This window comes from Somniosus microcephalus, chromosome 3, assembly GCF_052327205.1.
Source record: "Somniosus microcephalus isolate GS21.2 chromosome 3, FLI_Smic_1.0, whole genome shotgun sequence".
Lineage (NCBI taxonomy): Eukaryota > Metazoa > Chordata > Chondrichthyes > Squaliformes > Somniosidae > Somniosus > Somniosus microcephalus.
The window spans coordinates 377,845,751-377,870,220 of record NC_140989.1 but is presented as its reverse complement, the minus strand read 5'-3'; the positions used below and the strand labels follow the sequence as shown (position 1 = coordinate 377,870,220).

Sequence of the window (24,470 nt, the reverse complement as noted above, 5' to 3'; positions counted from 1 at the left end):
CTCAGTAATACCCCTCCGACAGTGCAGCGCTCCCTCAGTACTGCCCCTCCGACAGTGCAGCACTCCCTCAGTACTGCCCCTCCGACAGTGCAGTGCTCCCTCAGTAATACCCCTCCGACAGTGCAGCACTCCCTCAGTATTGCCCCTCCGACAGTGCAGCACTCCCTCAGTACTGCCCCTCCGACAGTGAGGCACTCCCTCAGTCCCACCCCTCCGACAGTGCAGTGCTCCCTCAGTACTGTCCCTCCGACAGTGCAGCGCTCCCTCAGGACTGCACTGGGAGTGTCGGGCCGGATTCTGTGCTCGAGACTCTGGACTGTGATTGAGTCAGTTCCTTCAGGAGAGGAGGGGAGGAACAGCAGAATCAAAATCTCTTCTCCTTCCTCCATCATCTCCCCTCAATCTCAGCCGCAGCTCACACTGGAAAAGCAAAATTATTCTGATTCTTAGTTTAAAAAGTCACCCCTTTAAACACGGTCACACTCTGGGTTTGGTGACCCTCCCATGGCCTGTTTCACGACACAAGGTGTTACTCTGGGCTGTGACTGATACACAGACTAGTAACGGGGATATTTATAACCCATTTTCTATAATAAATACTCCAGGATTTTATAAACTGCTGCACTGCGAGCAGAAATAGTCTCTGAATGTCTCACTTCCTCCCACGTAATGCTGTTCCCCTTCAGCTCGAGCAGCACAATCCACCGTCACCTTCTGGGCCTAACGTCACTCCTCCTGCTCAAACCCCAACACACGCTCACCATCTCCAGTCACACCCCCAACACACACTCACCATCTCTGTTACGTCCGTGAATAATTGAGACACGGACAGCAGGAGTGAACAAAATAAGTCTTTACTGGTGGAAGTCAATAGTGAAACTAAAAACACAGAGGCTCACTAGCGCCTTTTATACAGGGGGTGGTCACTGCCGGTACTGCAGTCTGAGACCAGTTATTCTCTTAAAGGTACATACACAACAATTCCTCCCCTTTTAGATAAACAGTACATAACATTCATTTAACAACTGAATGATAACTAATTACAATCACAATTACTGTTGCTAGATACATTGGTTAAGTTTAAGCAATTATAAGTTCAGTCTTTGAGGAGGCTTCCTGATTCTGTCTGGATAACGCCTCTTTGGGGTATCAGGTTCTTCTGGCAATGTTGAGTCGGAATCAATGTCGTTGTTTGGTTCATCTGCTTCCAATATTACCGGTTCTGCGGTAGCTGCAATTGGAACGTCAATTTCATTACCAGGTGTATCAGATCGTGGTGTGGAGTTGACGTTTTCCAGTGACTCTAGAATCTGGTCAGCATGGCATCTTACAATGCTCTCCCCAACGTCCACGGTATACATGAGAGGTCCTTGTCGTGTACAAATCGTTCCTGGCTGCCATTTCTCTGTGCAGTAGTCCCGGGCCAAAACTGGTTGACCTATCTTAAAACTCCTGGTCGGCCTTTCATTCATATTCTGAAACTGCCTGTTCTCCACATCTCTTCGGACTTTTGGCTTAATCAAATCCAAGCGGCATCGTAGTCTTCGATTGAAGAACATCATGGCTGGAGTTTGGTTGGTAACCGCATGTGTCGCATTCCGGTAGGCAAACAAGAAGTTGTCCACCTTGTGTTGTAGGGGTATATCTTCATTACACATTGCCTTGATAGCCTTCTTGAATGTTTGGACAAGCCTCTCGGCCAATCCATTAGTGGCTGGATGATATGGGGCAGATGTGTAATGCTTAACACCATTGTTCTTTAAGAACCTCCGGAACTCTTCAGACACAAACTGTGGTCCACTGTCAGAGCAAATCTGTTCAGGCAGCCCATTCCTGGCGAATATGGTTCGTAAAACTGTGATAGTTTTTTCCGTGGTGGTTGAGGACATTTTTATTACCTCTGGCCACTTTGAATGTGCATCCACCGCAATTAAAAACATCAAGTCCATGAAGGGACCAGCAAAATCAATGTGCACCCTTTACCATGGAGATTAGGGCCACTCCCATGGATGCAGAGGAGCTTGTGGTGGGGCGTTTTGGACCTTCTGGCATCCTGCACAGCTCTTGGTCATCTCTTTGATTTCTCTATCGATTCCTGGCCACCACACAAACACTCTGGCTAAGTTCTTCATTTTTACCCCACCCAGATGACCCTCATGAAGCTCATTGAGCACTCTATCCGTCAACTTAGGTGGAATTACTACTCTGGATCCACACATCAAGGTTCCTCTGCACACTGACAGCTGTTCTCTTCTCGGCGAGAATGCTGGCAGCAGTGGTTCGCCATGTGCTGGCCATCCCTTCACCGTTAAATCATAGACCCGTGATAGTATCGGGTCATTCCGTGTTTCCTTTTCTATGTTTGCATTCGTCACAGGGAGACATTCGACTGTGGTCGAGTGGAATAACTCCATTGGATCCACTGCAAGGTCTTCTTCTTCCACCGTCGGCAACGGTAGACATGACAATCCATCAGCATTTCCATGCTGTTTAGTTCCTTTGTACTCAATGTCATATTGGTGTGCCCCTAGGAAAAGGGACCATCTCTGCAGCCGTTGTGCTGTCATTATCGGTACGCCCTTCTGAGGGTTGAAAATGGAGACAAGAGGTTGATGATCGGTTAGTAGAGTAAACTTTTGACCGTGCAGGTAGTGATTGAACTTCTTCACCCCCCACACTAGGCTGAGGGCCTCTCTGTCAATCTGGGCGTAGTTACGCTCAGCAGAAGTTAACGAGCGTGACGCAAAAGCTATCGGCCTCTCTAAACCATCAAGGAATTTATGTGACAGTACCGCCCCAATGCCGTAGGGAGACGCATCACACGCCAGCCTGATTGGCAGTGCTGGGTTGTAGTGAGCCAATACTTCCCTTGAAGTGATTAAGTCCTTACTCTTCTGAAAAGCACGCTTACAATCATCGCTCCATTTCCATGCTACCCCCGTTCGTAGCAGGGCGTTCAGTGGGTGCAGAATTGTCGACAAATTCGGCAAAAACTTATGATAGTAATTCACCAATCCGAGGAATGACCTCAGATTCGACACATTTTCAGGCGCTGGGGCCTTAACAACCGCTTCAATTTTGTCAGGGGACTTATGTAACCCCTCTTCATCAATCACGTGGCCACAATACGATCTCTGTTTCTTAAGAAGTTCGCACTTGGGGCGGTTGGCTCGCAGCCCATGTTCCCGTAATCTAGTGAGCACCTGTTCTAGGTTGTTAAGGTGTTCACTGTCATCTTCACCTGTTACAAGGAAGTCGTCCAAGCAACACTGAGTCCCCGGAATCCCTTACAGGACTTGTTCCATCGCTCTTTGCCATATCGCCGGAGCCGATGCTACTCCGAATACCAATCGATGATACTGGTAAAGACCTTTGTGAGTGTTTATCGTGAGATACTTCCTAGAGGACCCTTCAACCTCCATCTGCAAATATGCTTGTGCTAGGTCAATTTTTGTAAAACGCTTCCCTCCAGACAGTGAGGCGAAGATGTCTTCTATCCTTGGAAGAGGATATTGTACTGTGTGAAGGACTGGGTTCACCGTCACCTTGAAATCCCCACAGATGCGAATCTTCCTTGGCTCCCCGGACTTATTGCTTAACGTTTTCTTCATGACAGGAACGATGGGTGTCGCCCACTCGCTCCAGTCGACCTTAGACAACACGCCCGCCTTCTCCAGATTCTCCAGCTCTGCCTCGACGGCTGCGCGAATTGCATATGGTACCGGTCTTGCTTTGAAAAACTTGGGAACTGCGTTCTCTTCTATTTTTATCGAGGCGTTTACGCCTTTAAGTGTGCCCAGTTCTTGTTGAAATACCTCTTTGGCGTTAGCTAAGATTGTTGACAATCGTCCAGGAGTGACGTCTTCATCTTTTTTACCATCCACCGTCATTGCCTGAATGGAGTGCCAATCTAAGTTTATCTTCCTGATCCATTCCCGTCCCAATAACGGTGGTCCACCATTTGGCAGTATGTAGAGATACAATTTCCGTATTTTCTTGCCGTTGTATTCGACAGGCACCCTTATTTTTCCTCTGGGGTATGCTTTTTGCCCCGTATACGTCGTCAAGATGATGGATGTCTCTCTCAAGGGTATGTGTGAAAATAGCCGCTCGTAGTCTCGTCGATTCATGACGGTTAGCGCTGATCCTGTATCCAATTCCATTTTAACTTGGGACCCTGCTATCGTGAGGGTGACCCAAATGGTTCGGTGATCCTCTTTTGCGATTACATTGTGAAGTTTGAGACAGCTTAGTCTCCTGTTCCTGGATTCACTATCGCTCATCTGGTCTTCGGAACTACTGTCCGTCATCTTTTGTACTTTCTTGTACGGTTCCTTAGTAGCCTTTTTGTTGTCGCTGGTCTTTTTCCCAGACCTGCAAACTCGTGCAATGTGTCTCATCTTCCCGCATTGCCTGCATATTTTGTCTTTGGACCAGCAGTCCGTCTGGTCGTGGTTAGTTCTGCCGCAGCGATAACATTTTGCAAATCCCCATATCATTTCGTGGGTGCCGTATTCCTGTGGTTTTTGTTGAATTTCTGCAGCTCCCCTGGCTGCTGCTTCATACGATACTGCCATGCTGAAAGCCTTATCTAGCGTCAGCTCTTTCTCTGAGAGTAACTTCTTCTGTGTTCCTTCACTCAGGAGTCCACAGATAAATTTGTCCCGTAGGGTATCTGCCAGTCCTGCTCCGAACTGGCAGTGCTTTGATAGCTTGCGTAGTTCCGTAAGATACTCAGCATTGCTCTCATCTTTGTGCTGAGTTCTCCTGTGGAATTTAAATCTTTCTGCTATCAACAGCGGTGCAGGGTTTAAGTGTTCCTGTAGGACAGCAACAATTTCGTTAAAACTCTTCGCCTTCGGTTTGGCTGGAGTAATCAGGTCCCGCAATAGGCCGTACGTTCTAGTGCCCATTAAGTTTAGCAATATCGATGCCTTTTTCCCCTCCGCTATTTCGTTTGCCTCGAAATATACCTCGACTCGTTCCACATACGTGGTCCAGTCCTCTATTGTATTATCAAAAGCAGTGATACAGCCAGTCTTCGGCATCTTGCAAATCTAAAATGGCGCCTCCCGCGCTTTGCCTTCTTCCCCGATTTAACAAAATGGCGCCTCCCGCGCTTTGCCTTCTTCCCCGCTGTTGTTAGCGCTGCTTTCCACGGTTTCTTGCGCGTTTAATAATAATTTTTTTGCTTTTATTATTTTCCCATCGTGGAGCGGATCCTCTGGGACACTTCGCTCCCTCTTCTTAGGTCCGAACGCTGCCCGGCTTCGAAGCACCGGCCGCGCCCTGTGTGCTCCAGCCTCTCTCTCTCTCTTTGCTTCCCGACTCGCTGCCCGGCCCCGTTGAAGAGCCACCCGATCGAGCTCTAGCCCGCCGCAGCCCAGGAAGGATCAGTGCACTACCTGCCACCAGCCCGATTAGCTGGGAAACCACAGACTGAGGAACCAAGCCTGGCTCTGGACAGTCGCTCCTGCAAGATTTCAATCCGACGATTTGGAGGGCGGTTGCCCACAGTCGACGCCCGTTTCTCGAGTTTCTTTGAATTTTTTTTTTTTCTGGCTTCGACCTTCAATAACGTCGTCTGAGGTGCTGCCGAGTTGCAGGTAAGTTCGTTTCTTACTCGTCGCCAGTGTTACGTCCATGAATAATTGAGACACGGACAGCAGGAGTGAAAAAAATAAGTCTTTACTGGTGGAAGTCAATAGTGAAACTAAAAACACAGAGGCTCACTAGCGCCTTTTATACAGGGGGTGGTCGCTGCTGGTACTGCAGTCTGAGACCAGTTATTCTCTTAAAGGTACATACACAACAATCTCCAGTCACACCCCAACACACACTCACCATCTCCAGTCACACCCCCAACACACACTCACCATCTCCAGTCACACCCCCAACACACACTCACTATCTCCAGTCACACCCCTAACACACACTCACCACCTCCAGTCACACCCCCAACACACACTCACCACCTCGTCACACCCCCAACACACGCTCACCATCTCCAGTCACACCCCCAACACACGCTCACCATGTCCAGTCACACCCCCAACACACGCTCACCATCTCCAGTCACACCCCGAACACACACTCACCATCTCGTCACACCCCCAACACACGCTCACCATCTCCAGTCACACCCCAACACACGCTCACCATCTCCAGTCACACCTCCAACACATGCTCACCATCTCCAGTCACGCCCCCAACACACGCTCACCATCTCCAGTCACACCCCCAACACACACTCACCATCTCCAGTCACACCCCCAACACAGACTCACCATCTCCAGTCACACCCCCAACACAGACTCACCATCTCCAGTCACACCCCCAACACACACTCACCATCTCCAGTCACACCCCCAACACACACTTAACATCTCCAGTCACACCCCAACACACGCTCACCATCTCCAGTCACACCCGCAACACACACTCACCATCTCCAGTCACACCAACACACACTCACCATCTCCAGTCACAGCCCCAACACACACTCACCATCTCCAGTCACACCCCAACACACACTCACCATCTCCAGTCACACCCCAACACACACTCACCATCTCCAGTCACACCCCAACACACGCTCACCATCTCCAGTCACACCCGCAACACACACTCACCATCTCCAGTCACACCAACACACACTCACCATCTCCAGTCACACCCCCAACACACACTCACCATCTCCAGTCACACCCCAACACACACTCACCATCTCCAGTCACACCCCAACACACACTCACCATCTCCAGTCACACCTCCAACACACGCACACCATCTCCAGTCACACCAACACACACTCACCATCTCCAGTCACACCCCCAACACACACTCACCATCTCGTCGCACCAACACACACTCACCATCTCCAGTCACATCCCCAACACACGCTCACCATCTCCAGTCACACCCCGAACACACGCTCACCATCTCCAGTCACACCCCCAACACACACTCACCATCTCCAGTCACACCCCCAACACACACTCACCATCTCCAGTCACACACCCAACACACGCTCACCATCTCCAGTCAAACCCCAACACACGCTCACCATCTCCAGTCACACCCCCAACACACACTCACCATCTCCAGTCACACCCCCAACACACACTCACCATCTCGAGTCACACCCCCAACACACACTCACCATCTCCAGTCACAGCCCCAACACACACTCACCATCTCGTCACACCCCCAACACACACTCACCATCTCCAGTCACACCCCCAACACACACTCACCATCTCCAGTCATACCAACACACACTCACCATCTCCAGTCACACCAACACACACTCACCATCTCGTCACATCCCCAACACACACTCACCATCTCCAGTCACACCAACACACACTCACCATCTCCAGTCACACCCCCAACACAGACTCACCATCTCCAGTCACACCCCAACACACACTCACCATCTCGTCACACCCCCAACACACACTCACCATCTCCAGTCACACCCCCAACACAGACTCACCATCTCCAGTCACACCAACACACGCTCACCATCTCCACTCACACCAACACACACTCACCATCTCCAATCACACCAACACACACCCACCATCTCCAGTCACACCAACACACGCTCACCATCTCCAGTCGCACCAACACACACTCACCGTCTCCAGTCACACCAACACACACTCACCATCTCCAGTCACACCAACACACGCTCACCATCCCCAGTCACACCCCCATCACACACTCACCATCTCCAGTCACGCCAACACACGCTCACCATCTCCAGTCACACCAACATACACTCACCATCTCCAGTCACACACCAACACACACTCACCATCTCGTCACACCCCCAACACACGCTCACCATCTCCAGTCACACCCCCAACACACACTCACCATCTCCAGTCACACCCCCAACACACACTCACCATCTCCAGTCACAACCCAACACACACTCACCATCTCCAGTCACACCCCCAACACACACTCACCATCTCGTCACACCAACTCACACTCACCATCTCGTCACACCCCCAACACACACTCACCATCTCCAGTCACACACCCAACACACGCTCACCATCTCCAGTCACACCCCCAACACACACTCACCATCTCCAGTCACACCCCCAACACACACTCCCCATCTCCAATCACACCCCCAACATACGCTCACCATCTCCAGTTACACCCCCAACACACACTCACCATCTCCAGTCACACACCAACACACACTCACCATCTCGTCACACCCCCAACACACGCTCACCATCTCCAGTCACACCCCCAACACACACTCACCATCTCCAGTCACACCCCCAACACACACTCACCATCTCCAGTCACACACCAACACACACTCACCATCTCCAGTCACACCAACAACAACTTGCGATTATATAGCACCTTTAACGTAGTAGAATGCCCCAAGGTGCTTCACAGCAGCGTAATCTGACAAACCTTGACATTGAGCCACATAAGGAGATATTCAGACAGGTGACCAAAAGCTTGGTCAAAGAAGTAGGTTTTAAGGAGTGTCTTAAAGCCGGAGAGAGTTCGAGAGGCGGAGATGTTTCGAGAGGGAATTCCAGAAATTGGGCCCCAGGCAGCTGAAGGCATGGCCGCCAATGGTGGGGCGAAGGGACTAGTGGCCAGAGTTGGAGGAGTGCAGAGATCTCGGAGGGTTGTAGGGCTGGATGTTCTCACAGTCAGACATCACTAGAGTTTGATGAGGTTGTGATATTTTCTGCCTAGTTGAAGGGAGATTATTTTCAGTGATCACATTATCTTCACAAGCTGCAGGTCAATATAAATCATTACACCTTGAGAACAGGCGAGTTGGGTTTGAATTTATAGAAAGCTCAGAGCTGAGGGGAGTTTGAATCTTGCCCAGTGTGTGGTTCTGGGATGTGGGCTGGTTTGATGCCCTCGCTCTGGAAACTCTATGATTTAGACATTAAATGAAATGTCGGGGAAAGTTAATCTGATGCCAGACAGGAGCATTAAACACACGGCGGGGAAACAGAACAAGTTCAGGATCAGGCTGTTCATCAAAATCTCATTTCCACCAACGCTGATTTAAGGCTCATCCAATCCCAGTGTTGTGTGTTCAGGATTATTTCTTCATTAACCATTAAATAAAGAAATTTCCTTCTGCATCTCTAATGGTTTCTAAAGTTAGACAATGTGGGAATGAGTGAGTGGGGAGATGCTCAGTGAAAGCCAATTGTCCCCAACACTGGGAGTGGTCCAGGGTGTGAGACTGGGCCGGAGCGGCAGGGGGCGCTGTTCAGTGTTCCAGCCACTCCATCCCAGGGTGAATGGGAATGTGACTCTGGGAGTGTTGGAGATTGACAGATTGCAGGAGGCGGAGTAACTCACCCTGCACTGAACACAGCCCCCTATACAATGCACACAGCCCCCTATACAATGCATACAATCCCTATACAATGCACAGAGCCCCCTATACAATGCACACAGCCCCCTATACAATGTACACATCCCATACACAGTGCACACAGCCCCCTATACAATGCACCCATCCTCCTATACAATGCACACAGCCCCCTATACAATGCACACAGCCCCCTATACAATGTACACATCCCATACACAGTGCACACAGCCCCCTATACAATGCACACATCCTCCTATACAATACAAACAGCCTCCTATACAATGCACACAGCTCCCTATAGAATGCACACAGCCCCCTATACAGTGCACACATCGTCCTATACAATGCACACAGCCCCCTATACAATGCACACAGCCCCCTATACAATGCACACATCCCCCTATACAATGCACACAGCCTCCTATACAATGCACACAGCCCCCTATACAATGCACACACCCCTCCTATACAATCCACACCTCTCTATACAATGCCTGCTATCCTCAGATACAATGCACAGAAGCCTCTTCTCCAATGGCCCATTGCTGCTGTAGAATGCACACAGAATCTTCCTCTCCAATTCTCCAGCCCTCCTGTACAATCCACACAGGAACCTGTCTGATCCCCGGGCCAAGCTGCCAATCGCTGCTGGAAACAGCAAGGCGATCCCGGGAGATCCTGGGACAGAGTCTGACTCACTCTGGGGGAGATCAGCGAGCTCCGGACGGGGCGAGATCCCGGAGCCAGCTCCGCATTGCTCAGCAACAAGTCCAGGAGCCTCTTCAATGGCATCGGAGGAGTTTAGCCCAGAATCCGCACTCAGGGGAGAGAGAGAGTGAGAGAGGGAGAGACAGACAATACAACATAGCTGATTACCTGACCATGGTAAAGGATAACAAACTGAGAAGAACCTTGACAAGGTACAGACTTAGCGAACATAGCCTAGTGATCGAAAAAGGCAGACACAGGCAGACCAGGCTGCCAAGAGAAGACAGGATATGCGCTCACTGCAGTCAGGGAGTAGTAGAGACAGAGATGCACTTCCTCACAGCCTGTGGAAAATGTCAGGGCATCAGGGAGAATTTCTACCAAAAATTCTCACAAATATGCCCTGAATTCAGAAATCTGAATGACAACCAAAAACTCCCATTCCTACTGGGGGAGGAGAGAAGCTGTGTAACACTGGCGGCACACTATGTTACAGCTTGCCATGAACAGAGGGACAACCAGTAAACTAAGAAAAGAGTATATATAAACAAGGCGAATGTATATTTATACACTCAGGGATATACCTGTTTATACACTGTATGAATAGAACTGCGTTTATGTGTTCAACCATAAATGTATTTTGATGCTTTGGCAACATAAGATGTACCTTATCATGCCAATAAAGCGATTTGAATTTGAATTTGAATTGAGAGAGCGAGGGAGAGAGGGGGAGAGAGGGAGAGGGGGAGAGAGAGAGGGAGAGGGGGAGAGAGAGAGAGAGAGGGGGAGAGAGAGAGGGGGAGAGATAGAGGGAGGGAGGGAGAGAGGGAAGAGAGAAAAAGAGAAAGGAGAAAGAGACAGAAGTGAGGAAAGGGAATGAGAAACAGAAAGAGAAAAAATGATTGGGAGAGAAATAAAGGAAAAGTGAAAGAGGAATAGAGAGAGCGGGCGGGAGGCGGCCCGGAGCCGGAGACTCTCAGAGAGAAAAATGAAATCTGGATCCAGGAGCTCAGACTGGGAACCTGGCCCCAGCTCAGCATTCCGCGCGGTCCTAAAGCCCGCCCAGTTACACTCTCCAATTCCTTCAACACTCCTCTGCCCCAATCAACATGAATCGGATATTCAGCACGGTTTTGGGTTGTGAAAAGTGTTCTGCGGTTATTTATATATAAAACCCACATACAGTGTTAATAATATGGGGAGGGGAGGGGAGAGTCCAGGGCAGGGGTCAGATGTCTGCACTGCTTCAGGGATCTGTCCTGTTGCTGTTCACAATCTTCCCGGGACAGCTGACTAATGTCCCACCTGTACAGGGCTCTGGGGAAAGAGCAGGGAGTGGGATTGATTGGACAGCTCTTTCCAAGAGCCGGCACGGGCACAATGGGCCGAATGGTCTCCTCCTGTGCTGTGAGATTCTATGGAAGGATTAAACACATAAACCTTGGGGCAAGGGCTTCTTGGACCCCTCGTGCCTGCAGCATTTAACTCGAGAAATGAAGGCAAGTCTGGCAGCTTTAAGAGAGACGCAGAGGGAGGCCGTTCAGCCCATCCAGCCCCACCTTTCCAAGAAATCCTACAAATCCCCCAGCCCCGCGCATGACAGCCTCCCACTGACCCTTGTGAATGGCCCAGAGGTTTCAATCCCACTCCCCTGCCCCGGGCCCATTTCACATATCGGTCACTCTCGGTGTGAAGTGTCTCCTGACACCAGCCCTGAACCTGCCTTTTCCCAGTCTGGACCTGTGTCTCCTTGTCCTGTAATCATGTATGGGGTGCGGTAACATAGTGGTTATGTTCCTGGACTAGTAATCCACAGGCCTGGACTAATGAGCCGATAAGGAAATCTGCCGTCCTTACCCAGTCTGGCCGATATGTGACTCCAGACCCACAGCAATGTGGTTGCCTCTTAACTGCCCCCTGAACTGGTGGCTCAGGGCAAATAGGGATGAGCAATAAATGCTGGCCCAGCCAGTGACACCCACATCACATGAAATGAATAAAAAAGTCACTGTTTAACTTCAAATAGTGACGGGGGATTAATCTTAGTATCAAATCATTCATCCCCAGAGAGAGAGAAACAGACAGAGAGAGATACAGAGAAACAGAGACAGGGATAGAGAAACAGAGACCCATTTTTTCAAGTCTTTCTCCATATTTGTTTTCCCTCAAACCAGGCAGCATCCGAGTGAATCTGTGCTGTTGCCTCTCTGAAGCCTCAATATCCTCCCTATAGTGTGGAGCCCAATACTGCACACAGTGCTCCAACTGAGAGATTATTGAGGTTTGACATAAACTCATCATTACCTCAGGGCTTTTACATTCTATAACTCGAGATAAAACCTCGAATTCCAGTAACTTATTTCACGGCCTTATCACCCTGAGGTGCTGCCTTTAATGACCTGTGACACTGCCCCCAAATCCCTCTGCTCCCCCCAGCCCCGAGCCCACTCCCATTCCCAGTATAATCACTGCTGGTGTTAATTTAATCAAAATATATCACCTCACACTGACTGACATTGAATTCCCTCTGTCCACTGTCCAGCCCATTGCCCATCCCATAATATCCTTCTGTCCAGCCCATTGCCCATCCCATAATATCCCTCTGCCCCTGTCCAGCCCATTCCCCATCCCATAATATCCCTCTGCCCCTGTCCAGCACATTGCCCATCCCATAATATCCCTCTGTCCACTGTCCAGCCCATTGCCCATCCCATAATATCCCTCTGCCCCTGTCCAGCCCATTGCCCATCCCATAATATCCCTCTGCCCCTGCCCAGCCCATTCCCCATCCCATAATATCCCTCTGCCCCTGTCCAGCCCATTGCCCATCCCATAATATCCCTCTGCCCCTGTCCAGCCCATTGCCCATCCCATAATATCCCTCTGCCCCTGCCCAGCCCATTGCCCATCCCATAATATCCCTCTGCCCCTGTCCAGCCCATTGGCCATCCCATGATATCCCTCTGCCCCTGTCCAGCCCATTGCCCATCCCATAATATCCCTCTGCCCCTGTCCAGCCCATTGCCCATCCCATAATATCCCTCTGCCCCTGTCCAGCCCATTGCCCATCCCATAATATCCCTGTGCCCCTGTCCAGCCCATTCCCCATCCCATAATATCCCTCTGCCCCTGTCCATCCCATTGCCCATCCCATAATATCCCTGTGCCCCTGTCCAGCCCATTGCCCATCCCATAATATCCCTCTGCCACTGTCCAGCCCATTGCCCATCCCATAATATCCCTCTACCCCTGTCCAGCACACTCCCCATCCCATAATATCCCTGTGCCCCTGTCCAGCCCATTGCCCATCCCATAATATCCCTGTGCTCCTGTCCAGCCCATTGCCCATCCCATAATATCCCTCTGCCCCTGTCCAGCCCATTGCCCATCCCATAATATCCCTCTGCCCCTGTCCAGCCCATTGGCCATCCCATAATATCCCTCTGCCCCTGTCCAGCCCATTGCCCATCCCATAATATCCCTCTGCCCCTGTCCAGCCCATTGCCCATCCCATAATATCCCTCTGCCCCTGTCCAGCCCATTGCCCATCCCATAATATCCCTCTGCCCCTGTCCAGCCCATTCCCCATCCCATAATATCCCTCTGCCGCTGTCCAGCCCATTGCCCATCCCATAATATCCCTCTGCCGCTGTCCAGCCCATTGCCCATCCCATAATATCCCTGTGCCCCTGTCCAGCCCATTGCCCATCCCATAATATCCCTCTGCCCCTGTCCATCCCATTGCCCATCCCATAATATCCCTGTGCCCCTGTCCAGCCCATTCCCCATCCCATAATATCCCTCTGCCACTGTCCAGCCCATTGCCCATCCCATAATATCCCGCTGCCCCTGTCCAGCCCATTGGCCATCCCATAATATCCCGCTGCCCCTGTCCAGCCCATTGCCCATCCCATAATATCCCTCTGTCCCTGTCCAGCCCATTGCCCATCCCATAATATCCCTCTGCCCCTGTCCAGCCCATTGCCCATCCCATAATGTCCCTCTGCCCCTGTCCAGCCCATTGGCCATCCCATAATATCCCTCTGCCCCTGTCCAGCCCATTGCCCATCCCATAATATCCCTGTGCCCCTGTCCAGCCCATTGCCCATCCCATAATATCGCTGTGCCGGGTCCTTGAACCTTCTGAATCTCCCCCCGCCTCCTAATCTGGGCCCTCCGCAGATTTGGCGGTCCGGAGCCTCAGTAACCAACACGCCCAGAGCCCCGATCGCAGAGACTCGCGGAATAAACTTCTGTCCTTCAGGCATCTCAATTGTTGCAGCAGCAAATCCTCAGTCCGTTAATCCGGATCAGCGCGTCGCCACACACCCAGATCGAGCTGCTTCGGATCGCAGGCTGGACCATCGACTCCATCAAACCCTCGGCCGTGCGGTGAGAAACGGGGAAAGGAATTCTCTCCCAAACTCTGCTCCACACTGTTCTCCCCAGAAACAATCGACAACAATTAACGTGTCCGTTTGATAAACCTCAGAACAACACAAGCAATGACTGGGGATTTATTGGTATTTAGAAAGAGTTCTGTAAACTGAGCCTGAGATTAGATTTAAAAGATATCTGAGGACAAAGAAATCAATCCAAATATAAACAGAGCTTCGAAATTCCACACTCTGCTCTCACTGAAATAAAACCAGGATCTCTGCAACGCCTGGATTTTAAAATTCTCATACTTGTGTTCAAATCCCTCCAGGGCCTCACCCCTCCCTATCTCTGTAACCTCCTCCAGCCCCACAACCAATGTTCCATCTCATTGTCTCTCGGGCCGCGCGGCCCATTCAAAATACAGCGTATGCGCGGTTTATCTATTGAAAAGACCACTGCACGGGACCCCTGGAGCACTGCATGGGACCCCTGGAGCGCAGCACGGGACCCCTGGATCACTGAATGGGACCCCTGGAGCACTGAGCGGGTCCCCTGGAGCACTGCGCGGGACCCCTGGAGCACTGCACGGGACACCTGGAGCACTGCACGGGACCCCTGGAGCACTGCACGGGACCCCTGGAGCACTGCGCGGGACCCCTGGAGCACTGCATGGGACCCCTGGAGCGCTGCCGGGACCCCTGGAGTGCTGCCGGGACCCCTGGAGCACTGCGCAGGACCCCTGGAGCACTGCGCGGGACCCCTGGAGCGCTGCGCAGGACCCCTGGAGCGCTGCGCGGGGCCCCTGGAGCGCTGCACAGGACCCTGTAGCGCTGCACAGGACCCCTGGAGCACTGCGCGAGACCCCTGGAGCACTGCGCGGGACCCCTGGAGCACTGCGCGGGACCCCTGGAGCACTGCGCGGGACCCTTGGAGCACTGCGCGGGACCCCTGGAGCACTGCACGGGACCCCTGGAGTACTGCGCGGGACCCCTGGAGCGCTGCGCGGGACCCCTGGAGCGCTGCGTGGGACCCTGGAGCGCTGCGCGGGACCCCTGGAGCGCTGCACGGGACCCCTGGAGCACTGCGCGGGACACCTGGAGCGCTGCACGGGACCACTGGAGCACTGCGCGGGACCCCTGGAGCACTGCGCGAGACCCCTGGAGCACTGCGCGGGACCCCTGGAGCACTGCGCGGGACACCTGGAGCGCTGCACGGGACCACTGGAGCACTGCGCGGGACCCCTGGAGTACTGCGCGGGACCCATGGAGCGCAGCACAGGAGCCTTGGAGCGCTGCACAGGACCCTGTAGCGCTGCACAGGACCCCTGGAGCACTGCGCGAGACCCCTGGAGCACTGCGCGGGACCCCTGGAGCACTGTGCGGGACACCTGGAGCGCTGCACGGGACCACTGGAGCACTGCGCGGGACCCCTGGAGTACTGCGCGGGACCCATGGAGCGCAGCACAGGAGCCTTGGAGCACTGCACGGGACCCCTGGAGCACAGCGTGGGACCCTTGGAGCACTGCGCGGGACCCCTGGAGCACTGCACGGGACCCCTGGAGTACTGCGCGGGACCCCTGGAGCGCTGCGCGGGACCCCTGGAGCGCTGCGTGGGACCCTGGAGCACAGCACGGGACCCCTGGAGCACTGAGCGGGACCCCTGGAGCACAGCATGGGACCCCTGGAGCGCTGCGCGGGACCCCTGGAGCACTGCACGGGACCCCTGGAGCACTGTGCGGGACCCCTGGAGCACTGAGCGGGACCCCTGGAGCACTGCACGGGACCCCTGGAGCGCTGCACGGGACCCCTGGAGCACAGCATGGGACCCCTGGAGCGCTGCACGGGACCCCTGGAGCACTGCGCGGGACCCCTGGAGCACTGCGCGGGACCCCTGGAGCACTGCGTGGACCGCTGGAGTGCTGCGTGGGACCCCTGGAGTGCTGCGTGGGACCCCTGGAGTACTGCGCGGAACCCCTGGAGCACTCTGCGGGACCCCTGGAGCGCTGTGCAGGACCACTGGAGTTTACGGGAACATTGCGCACAACCCTCCGAGATCTCTGCGCTCCTCCAATTCCGGCCTCTTGTCCATCCCCCACTCCCTTCACCCCACCATTGGTGTCCGTGCCTTCAGCTGCCTGGGCCCTAAGTTCTGGAATTCCCCCCCTAAACCTCTCCGCCTCTCTCTCCTCCTTTAAGACGCTCCTTAAAACCTCCCTCTTTGACCCAGCCTTTGGTCACCAGTCCTAATATCTCCTTATGTGTCTCGGGGTCAGTTTGTCTGATTTCCGCTCCTGTGAAGCACCTTGGGAGGTTTCACTGGTTACAGGTGCCATATAAATGCAGGTTGTTGTTGTTGTTGATGTGGGCTGTACCCTGTCCACACTCTGTAATAATCTTGGGCTGCAATAGTCTAGATCCACCTGCCCGGAGCCCCGATTTCTCTCTCACTCACCGGCTCTTTCTGAAGGTTATTTCCTGCCCGGATTATTTCAGGGACTGATTGCACCGACCCAGCTCCACTTTAAAGCTCCCAGTTTGAGTCGGGTTGGTTTCTGAGAGTCGTGTGTTCACTGGAGACGGCCGAAGGTTCCCTTCTCTCGATAGCTCGACACGTCCAGCCCCCGGATCCACAGCAGCATCCGCACTGAATGAACCAACAGGGGAAGCTCATCACTCGGCAGATTGGAGCCGTGCAGCCCTTTAATTCAGGCTCAATGCTGGCTTGTGAAAGCTTTGCACACACTGCCTGTGGGCAGGTGGCTGGGAGACAGACAGTGATCTCTAACTGGAGCCTGGAATCAATGAGCAGCCCTCACTCACCGCCACTGCTCGCAGTCTCCCTGCAAATCACCTTCCTCAGGCTGGATCCCCTCAGTGTTCCAGGGGAATGGGTGAGGGGCAGAGTCCTGTGTGTGGGCACAGGGGCGGCAGCATGGGCCTGAGACCCACACACACGGGTGTGAGAGTGTGAGGGAGAGTGAGTGTGTGTGTGTGAGTGAGTGTGTGAGAGAGTGTGCGTGTGTGAGTGTGAGTGTGTGTGTGTGTGAGAGAGTGAGATTGAGAGTGAGAGTGAGTGTGTGAGTGTGTGTGAGTGTGTAAGAGTGTGTGAGAGTGTGAGAGTGTGTGAGAGTGTGTGTGAGAGTGTGTGTGGGTGTGTGAGTGAGTGAGTGAGTGAGAGTGAGTGTATGTGAGAGTGTGGGTGTCCACATGGGAATGGGGGACTGTGCTGGGATACTGGGCTGTGTCCCACAGGGGAATGCGGTGAGAGAGGATTTAACATTAACACAGACATCCTGTAATAAGTGTGATCGAGAGTAACCAGGTTACCGTCAATCATCAGAGTCAGTGATCGAGAGTAACCAGGTTACCGTCAATCATCAGAGTCAGTGATCGAGAGTAACCAGGTTGCCGTCAATCATCAGAGTCAGTGATCGAGAGTAACCAGGTTACCGTCAATCTGCAGAGTCGGTGATCGAGAGTAACCAGGTTACCGTCAATCTGCAGAGTCAGTGATCGAGAGCAACCAGGTTACCGTCAATCCGCAGAGTCAGTGATCGAGAGTAACCAGGATACCGTCAATCTGCAGAGTCAGTGATCGAGAGTAACCAGGTTACCGTCAATCCGCAGAGTCAGTGATCGAGAGTAACCAGGATACCGTCAATCTGCAGAGTCAGTGATCGAGAGCAACCAGGTTACCGTCAATCCGCAGAGTCAGTGATCGAGAGTAACCAGGTTACCGTCAATCTGCAGAGTCGGTGATCGAGAGTAACCAGGTTACCGTCAATCTGCAGAGTCAGTGATCGAGAGCAACCAGGTTACCGTCAATCCGCAGAGTCAGTGATCGAGAGTAACCAGGATACCGTCAATCTGCAGAGTCAGTGATCGAGAGTAACCAGGTTACCGTCAATCTGCAGAGTCAGTGATCGAGAGAAACCAGGTTACCGTCAATCCGCAGAGTCGGTGATCGAGAGTAACCAGGTTACCGTCAATCTGCAGAGTCAGTGATCGAAAGTAACCAGGTTACCGTCAATCTGCAGAGTCGGTGATCGAGAGTAACCAGGTTACCGTCAATCCGCAGAGTCGGTGATCGAGAGTAACCAGGTTACCGTCAATCTGCAGAGTCGGTGATCGAGAGTAACCAGGTTACCGTCAATCTGCAGAGTCGGTGATCGAGATTAACCAGGTTACCGTCAATCCGCAGAGTCAGTGATCGAGAGTAACCAGGTTACCGTCAATCCGCAGAGTCAGTGATCGAGAGTAACCAGGTTACCGTCAATCTGCAGAGTCAGTGATCGAGAGTAACCAGGTTACCGTCAATCCGCAGTCAGTGATCGAGAGTAACCAGGTTACCGTCAATCTGCAGAGTCAGTGATCGAGAGTAACCAGGTTACCGTCAATCCGCAGAGACAGTGATCGAGAGTAACCAGGTTACCGTCAATCCGCAGAGTCAGTGATCGAGAGTAACCAGGTTACCATCAATCTGCAGAGTCAGTGATCGAGAGTAACCAGGTTACCGTCAATCCGCAGAGTCAGTGATCGAGAGTAACCAGGTTACCGTCAATCTGCAGAGTCAGTGATCGAGAGTAACCAGGTTACCGTCAATCCGCAGAGTCAGTGATCGAGAGTAACCAGGTTACCGTCAATCCGCAGAGTCAGTGATCGAGAGTAACCAGGTTACCGTCAATCTGCAGAGTCAGTGATCGAGAGTAAACAGGTTACCGTCAATCTGCAGAGTCAGTGATCGAGAGTAACCATGCTACCATCAATCCGCAGAGTCAGTGATCGAGAGTAACCAGGTTACCGTCAATCCGCAGAGTCAGTGATCGAGAGTAACCAGGTTACCATCAATCCGCAGAGTCAGTGATCGAGAGTAACCAGGTTACCGTCAATCTGCAGAGTCAGTGATCGAGAGTAACCAGGTTACCGTCAATCTGCAGGGTCAGTGATCGAGAGTAACCAGGTTACCGTCAATCTGCAGAGTCAGTGATCGAGAGTAACCAGGTTACCGTCAATCTGCAGGGTCAGTGATCGAGAGTAACCAGGTTACCGTCAATCTGCAGAGTCAGTGATCGAGAGTAACCAGGTTACCGTCAATCTGCAGAGTCAGTGATCGAGAGTAACCAGGTTACCGTCAATCTGCAGGGTCAGTGATCGAGAGTAACCAGGTTACCGTCAATCTGCAGAGTCAGTGATCGAGAGTAACCAGGTTACCGTCAATCTGCAGGGTCAGTGATCGAGAGTAACCAGGTTACCGTCAATCTGCAGAGTCAGTGATCGAGAGTAACCAGGTTACCGTCAATCTGCAGAGTCAGTGATCGAGAGTAACCAGGTTACCGTCAATCTGCAGAGTCAGTGATCGAGAGTAACCAGGTTACCATCAATCTGCAGAACTCCAGTCACAGGTCGAGCTCTCACGCAATGAATATTTGCTGCTGTAGGATTGAATTATTTATGGTCTGGGTCTCTGAATAAAGTCACATTGCATTTTTATCACACGAGAGACTGGAGATTTTTCATCTCTTTTGTGCTCCTGAAGGTGAAGGATGTTGGTGCTGGGACAGGAAATTACCCCATTTCATCACCCAGTGTCGGCATCACACACTCCCAGAGCAGGTACAGCATGGGTTAGATACAGAGTAAAGCTCCCTCTACACGGTCCCATCAAACACTCCCAGGGCAGGTACAGCATGGGTTAGATACAGAGTAAAGCTCCCTCTACACGGTCCCATCAAACACTCCCAGGGCAGGTACAGCATGGGTTAGATACAGAGTAAAGCTCCCTCTACACGGTCCCATCAAACACTCCCAGGGCAGGTACAGCACGGGTTAGATACAGAGTAAAGCTCCCTCTACACTGTCCCATCAAACACTCCCAGGGCAGGAATAGCACGGGATAGATACAGAGAAAAGCTCCCTCTACACGGTCCCATCAAACACTCCCAGGGCAGGTACAGCACGGGTTAGATACAGAGTAAAGCTCCCTCTACACGGTCCCATCAAACACTCCCAGGGCAGGTACAGCACGGGTTAGATACAGAGTAAAGCTCCCTCTACACTGTCCCATCAAACACTCCCAGGGCAGGTACAGCACGGGTTAGATACAGAGTAAAGCTCCCTCTACACGGTCCCATCAAACACTCCCAGGGCAGGTACAGCACGGGTTAGATACAGAGTAAAGCTCCCTCTACACTGTCCCATCAAACACTCCCAGAGCAGGTACAGCACGGGTTAGATACAGAGTAAAGCTCCCTCTACACTGTCCCAGCAAACACTCCCAGAGCAGGTACAGCACGGGTTAGATACAGAGTAAAGCTCCCTCTACACGGTCCCATCAAACACTCCCAGGGCAGGTACAGCACGGGTTAGATACAGAGTAAAGCTCCCTCTACACTGTCCCATCAAACACTCCCAGGGCAGGTACAGCACGGGTTAGATACAGAGTAAAGCTCCCTCTACACTGTCCCATCAAACACTCCCAGGGCAGGTACAGCACGGGTTAGATACAGAGTAAAGCTCCCTCTACACTGTCCCATCAAACACTCCCAGGGCAGGCACAGCACGGGTTAGATACAGAGTAAAGCTCCCTCTACACTTTCCCATCAAACACTCCCAGGGCAGGTACAGCACGGGTTATACAACATGTCGCAACCTGAGGACTGTTTAAAATTAATACTGAATGTACCCAACGATGTTCAACGACTATTTAAATTAATATTGTTTAAATTAATATTGTATGTACCCAACGAAGGTCAAAATTGTTTGACACCTACAGAATGTTGGAAAACTGTACTTTTTGTTATGTAAGCTTTGGCAATATGGTTCCCTGTAAACTTTCATGCCAATAAAGCATTTGAATTGAATTGAATTGAATTGTAAAGCTCCCTCTGAACTGTCCCATCAAACACACCCAGGGCAGGTAGAGCATGGGTTAGATACAGAGTAAAGCTCCCTCTACACTGTCCTATCACACACTCCCAGGGCAGGTATAGAATGGATTAGATACAGAGTAAAGCTCCATCTACACTGTCCCATTAAACACTCCCAGGGCAGGTACAGCATAGGTTAGATACAGAGTAAAGCTCCCTCTACACTGTCCCATCAAACACTACAAGGGCAGGTACAGCACGGGGTCGATACAGAGTAAATCTCCCTCTACACTGTCCCATCAAACACTGCAAGGGCAGGTACAGCATGGGTTAGACACAGAGTAAAGCTCCCTCTGCACTGTCCCATCAAACACTCGAAGGGCAGGTACAGCACGGGTTAGATACAGAGTAAAGCACCCTCTAAACTGTCCCATCAAACACTCCCAGGGCAGGAATAGCACGGGATAGATACAGAGAAAAGCTCCCACTACACTGTCCCATCACACACTCCCAGGGCAGGCACAGCACTTGTTAGATACAGAGTAAAGCTCCCTCTAAACCATCCCATCAAACACACCCAGGGCAGGTAGAGCATGGGTTAGATACAGAGTAAAGCTGCCTCTACACTGTCCTATCACACACTCCCAGGGCAGGTATAGAATGGATTAGATACAGAGTAAAGCTCCCTCTACACTGTCCCATTAAACACTCCCAGGGCAGGTACAGCATGGGTTAGATACAGAGTAAAGCTCCCTCTACACTGTCCCATCAAACACTACAAGGGCAGGTAAAGCACGGGTTAGATACAGAGTAAATCTCCCTCTACACTGTCCCATCAAACACTTCCAGGGCAGGTACAGCAAGGGTTAGAGACAGAGTAAAGCTCCCTCTACACTGTCCCATCAAACCGTCCCAGAGCAGGTACAGCACGGGTTAGATACAGAGTAAAGCTCCCTCTACACTGTCCCATCAAACACTCACAGAGCAGGTACAGCACGGGTTAGATACAGCGTAAATCTCCCTCTACACTGTCCCATCAAACACTCCCAGGGCAGATACAGCACGGGTTAGATACAGAGTAAAGCTCCCTCTACACTGTCCCATCACACACTGCCAGGGCAGGTATAGCATGGGTTAGATACAGAGTAAAGCTCCCTCTACACTGTCCCATCAAATATTCGCAGGGCAGGTACAGCACTAGTTGGATACAGAGTAAAGCTCCCTCTACACTGTCCCATCAAACACTCCCAGGGCAGGCACAGCATGGGTTAGATACAGAGTAAAGCTCCATTTACACTGTCCAATCAAACACTCCCAGGACAGGTACAGCACGGGTTAGATACAGAGTAAAGCTTTCTCTACGCTGTCCCATCACACACTCCCAGAGCAGGTATAGCATGGGTTAGATACAGAGTAAAGCTCCATCTATACTGTCCCATCAAACACTCCCAGGACAGGTACAGCACGGGTTAGATACAGAGTAAAGCTCCCTCTACATTGTCCCATCAAACACTCCCAGGGCAGGTACAGCACGGGTTAGATACAGAGTAAAGCTCCCTCTACACTGTCCCATCAAACATTCCCAGGGCAGGTACAGCACGGGTTGGATACAGAGTAAAGCTCCCTCTACACTGTCCCATCAAACACTCCCAGGGCAGGTACAGCACAGGTTAGATACAGAGTAAAGCTCCCTCTACACTGTCCCATCAAACACTCCCAGGGCAGGTACAGCAGGGGTTAGATACAGAGTAAAGATCCCTCTACACTGTCCCATCAAACACTCCCAGGGCAGGTACAGCACGGGTTAGATACAGAGTAAAGCTCCCTCTACACTGACCCATCAAACACTCCCAGGGCAGGTACAGCACTGGGGCTGGAATCACACCGTGTGATATCAGTCACAATCCCCCAACTCCCAGCTCTGCTCATTTCACAGGATTTACAGCGCTACAATCTGTAAACAGGCGGAGATAAATGAGCAAAGCTCGATCTAATTAGATCCTCGACAGCCCGATCTATCAAAATAAAAACTGGGTGAATTGAGAAACACGACGGGAAACATCAGCTGAGGCTGAGACTCGGGGACAGAGAGGAATCTGAAACCTGCCCTCATTTATTGTCCATCTCCAGGGAAGAAACGCAGTCGTTTCACTCTGAGCGAGAACCAGGTGTGAACCCAGCCCAGCTCTGGGCCGCAGACAGTAAGGAAAGAAAGGCCTTGCATATCTATAGCGCCTTTCACCAGCCTGAGATATTTAGTGATGTTAGTTGAGGGTTACACATTGGCTCAGACACGGGGAGAACTGCCCTGCTCTTCATCGAAATAGTGCCATGGGATTCTATACATCCTCTGACAGTGCAGCCCTTCCTCAGTACTGCCCCTCTGACAGTGCAGCACTCACTCAGTACTACCTCTCCGACAGTGCAGCACTTCCTCAGTACTGCCCCTCCGACAGTGAAGCAATCCCTCAGGACTGCCCCTCCGACAGCCCAGCGCTCCCTCAGTACTGCCCCTCCGACAGTGCAGCACTCCCTCAGTACTGCCCCGCCGACAGTGCAGCGCTCCCTCAGTACTGTCCCTCTGACAGTGCAGCGCTCCCTCAGTACTGCCCCTCCGACAGTGCAGTGCTCCCTCAGTACTGCCCCTCTGACAGTGCAGCGCTCCCTCAGTACTGCCCCTCCGACAGTGCAGCGCTCCCTCAGTACTGCCCCTCCGACAGTGCAGTGCTCCCTCAGTACTGCCCCTCCGACAGCACAGCGGTCCCTCAGTACTGCCCCTCCAACATTGCAGCACTCCCTCAGTACTGCACCTCCAACAGTGCGCCGTCCCTCAGTACTGCCCCTCCGACAGTGCAGTGTTCCCTCAGTACTGCCACTCTGACGGTGCAGCACTCCCTCAGTACTGCCCCTCAGAGAGTGCAGCACTACCTCATATCTGCCCCTCCGACAGTGCAGCATTACCTCAGAACTGCCCCTCTGACAGAGCAGCACTCCCTCAGTACTACCCATCCAACAGTGCAGCACTCCCTCAGTACTGCCCCTCTGACAGTGCAGCACTCCCTCAATACTGCCCCTCCGACAGTGCAGCACTCCCTCAGTACTGCCCCTCCGACAGTGAAGCACTCACTCAGT

General features: G+C 52.2%; 1 protein-coding gene across 1 annotated transcript in view; it reads right to left on the bottom strand.

The window, feature by feature from the left end:
- LOC147122459 (netrin-G1-like) overlaps positions 1-17,349 on the bottom strand; it is a 73,884-nt gene extending 56,535 nt beyond the window's left edge. The window contains exon 1 of the mRNA XM_085983619.1: positions 16,925-17,349. The gene's annotated coding sequence lies outside the window, so the exon portion shown is untranslated. The remainder of the gene's footprint in view (positions 1-16,924) is intronic.
- Between the last annotated feature and the right edge of the window lie 7,121 nt (positions 17,350-24,470).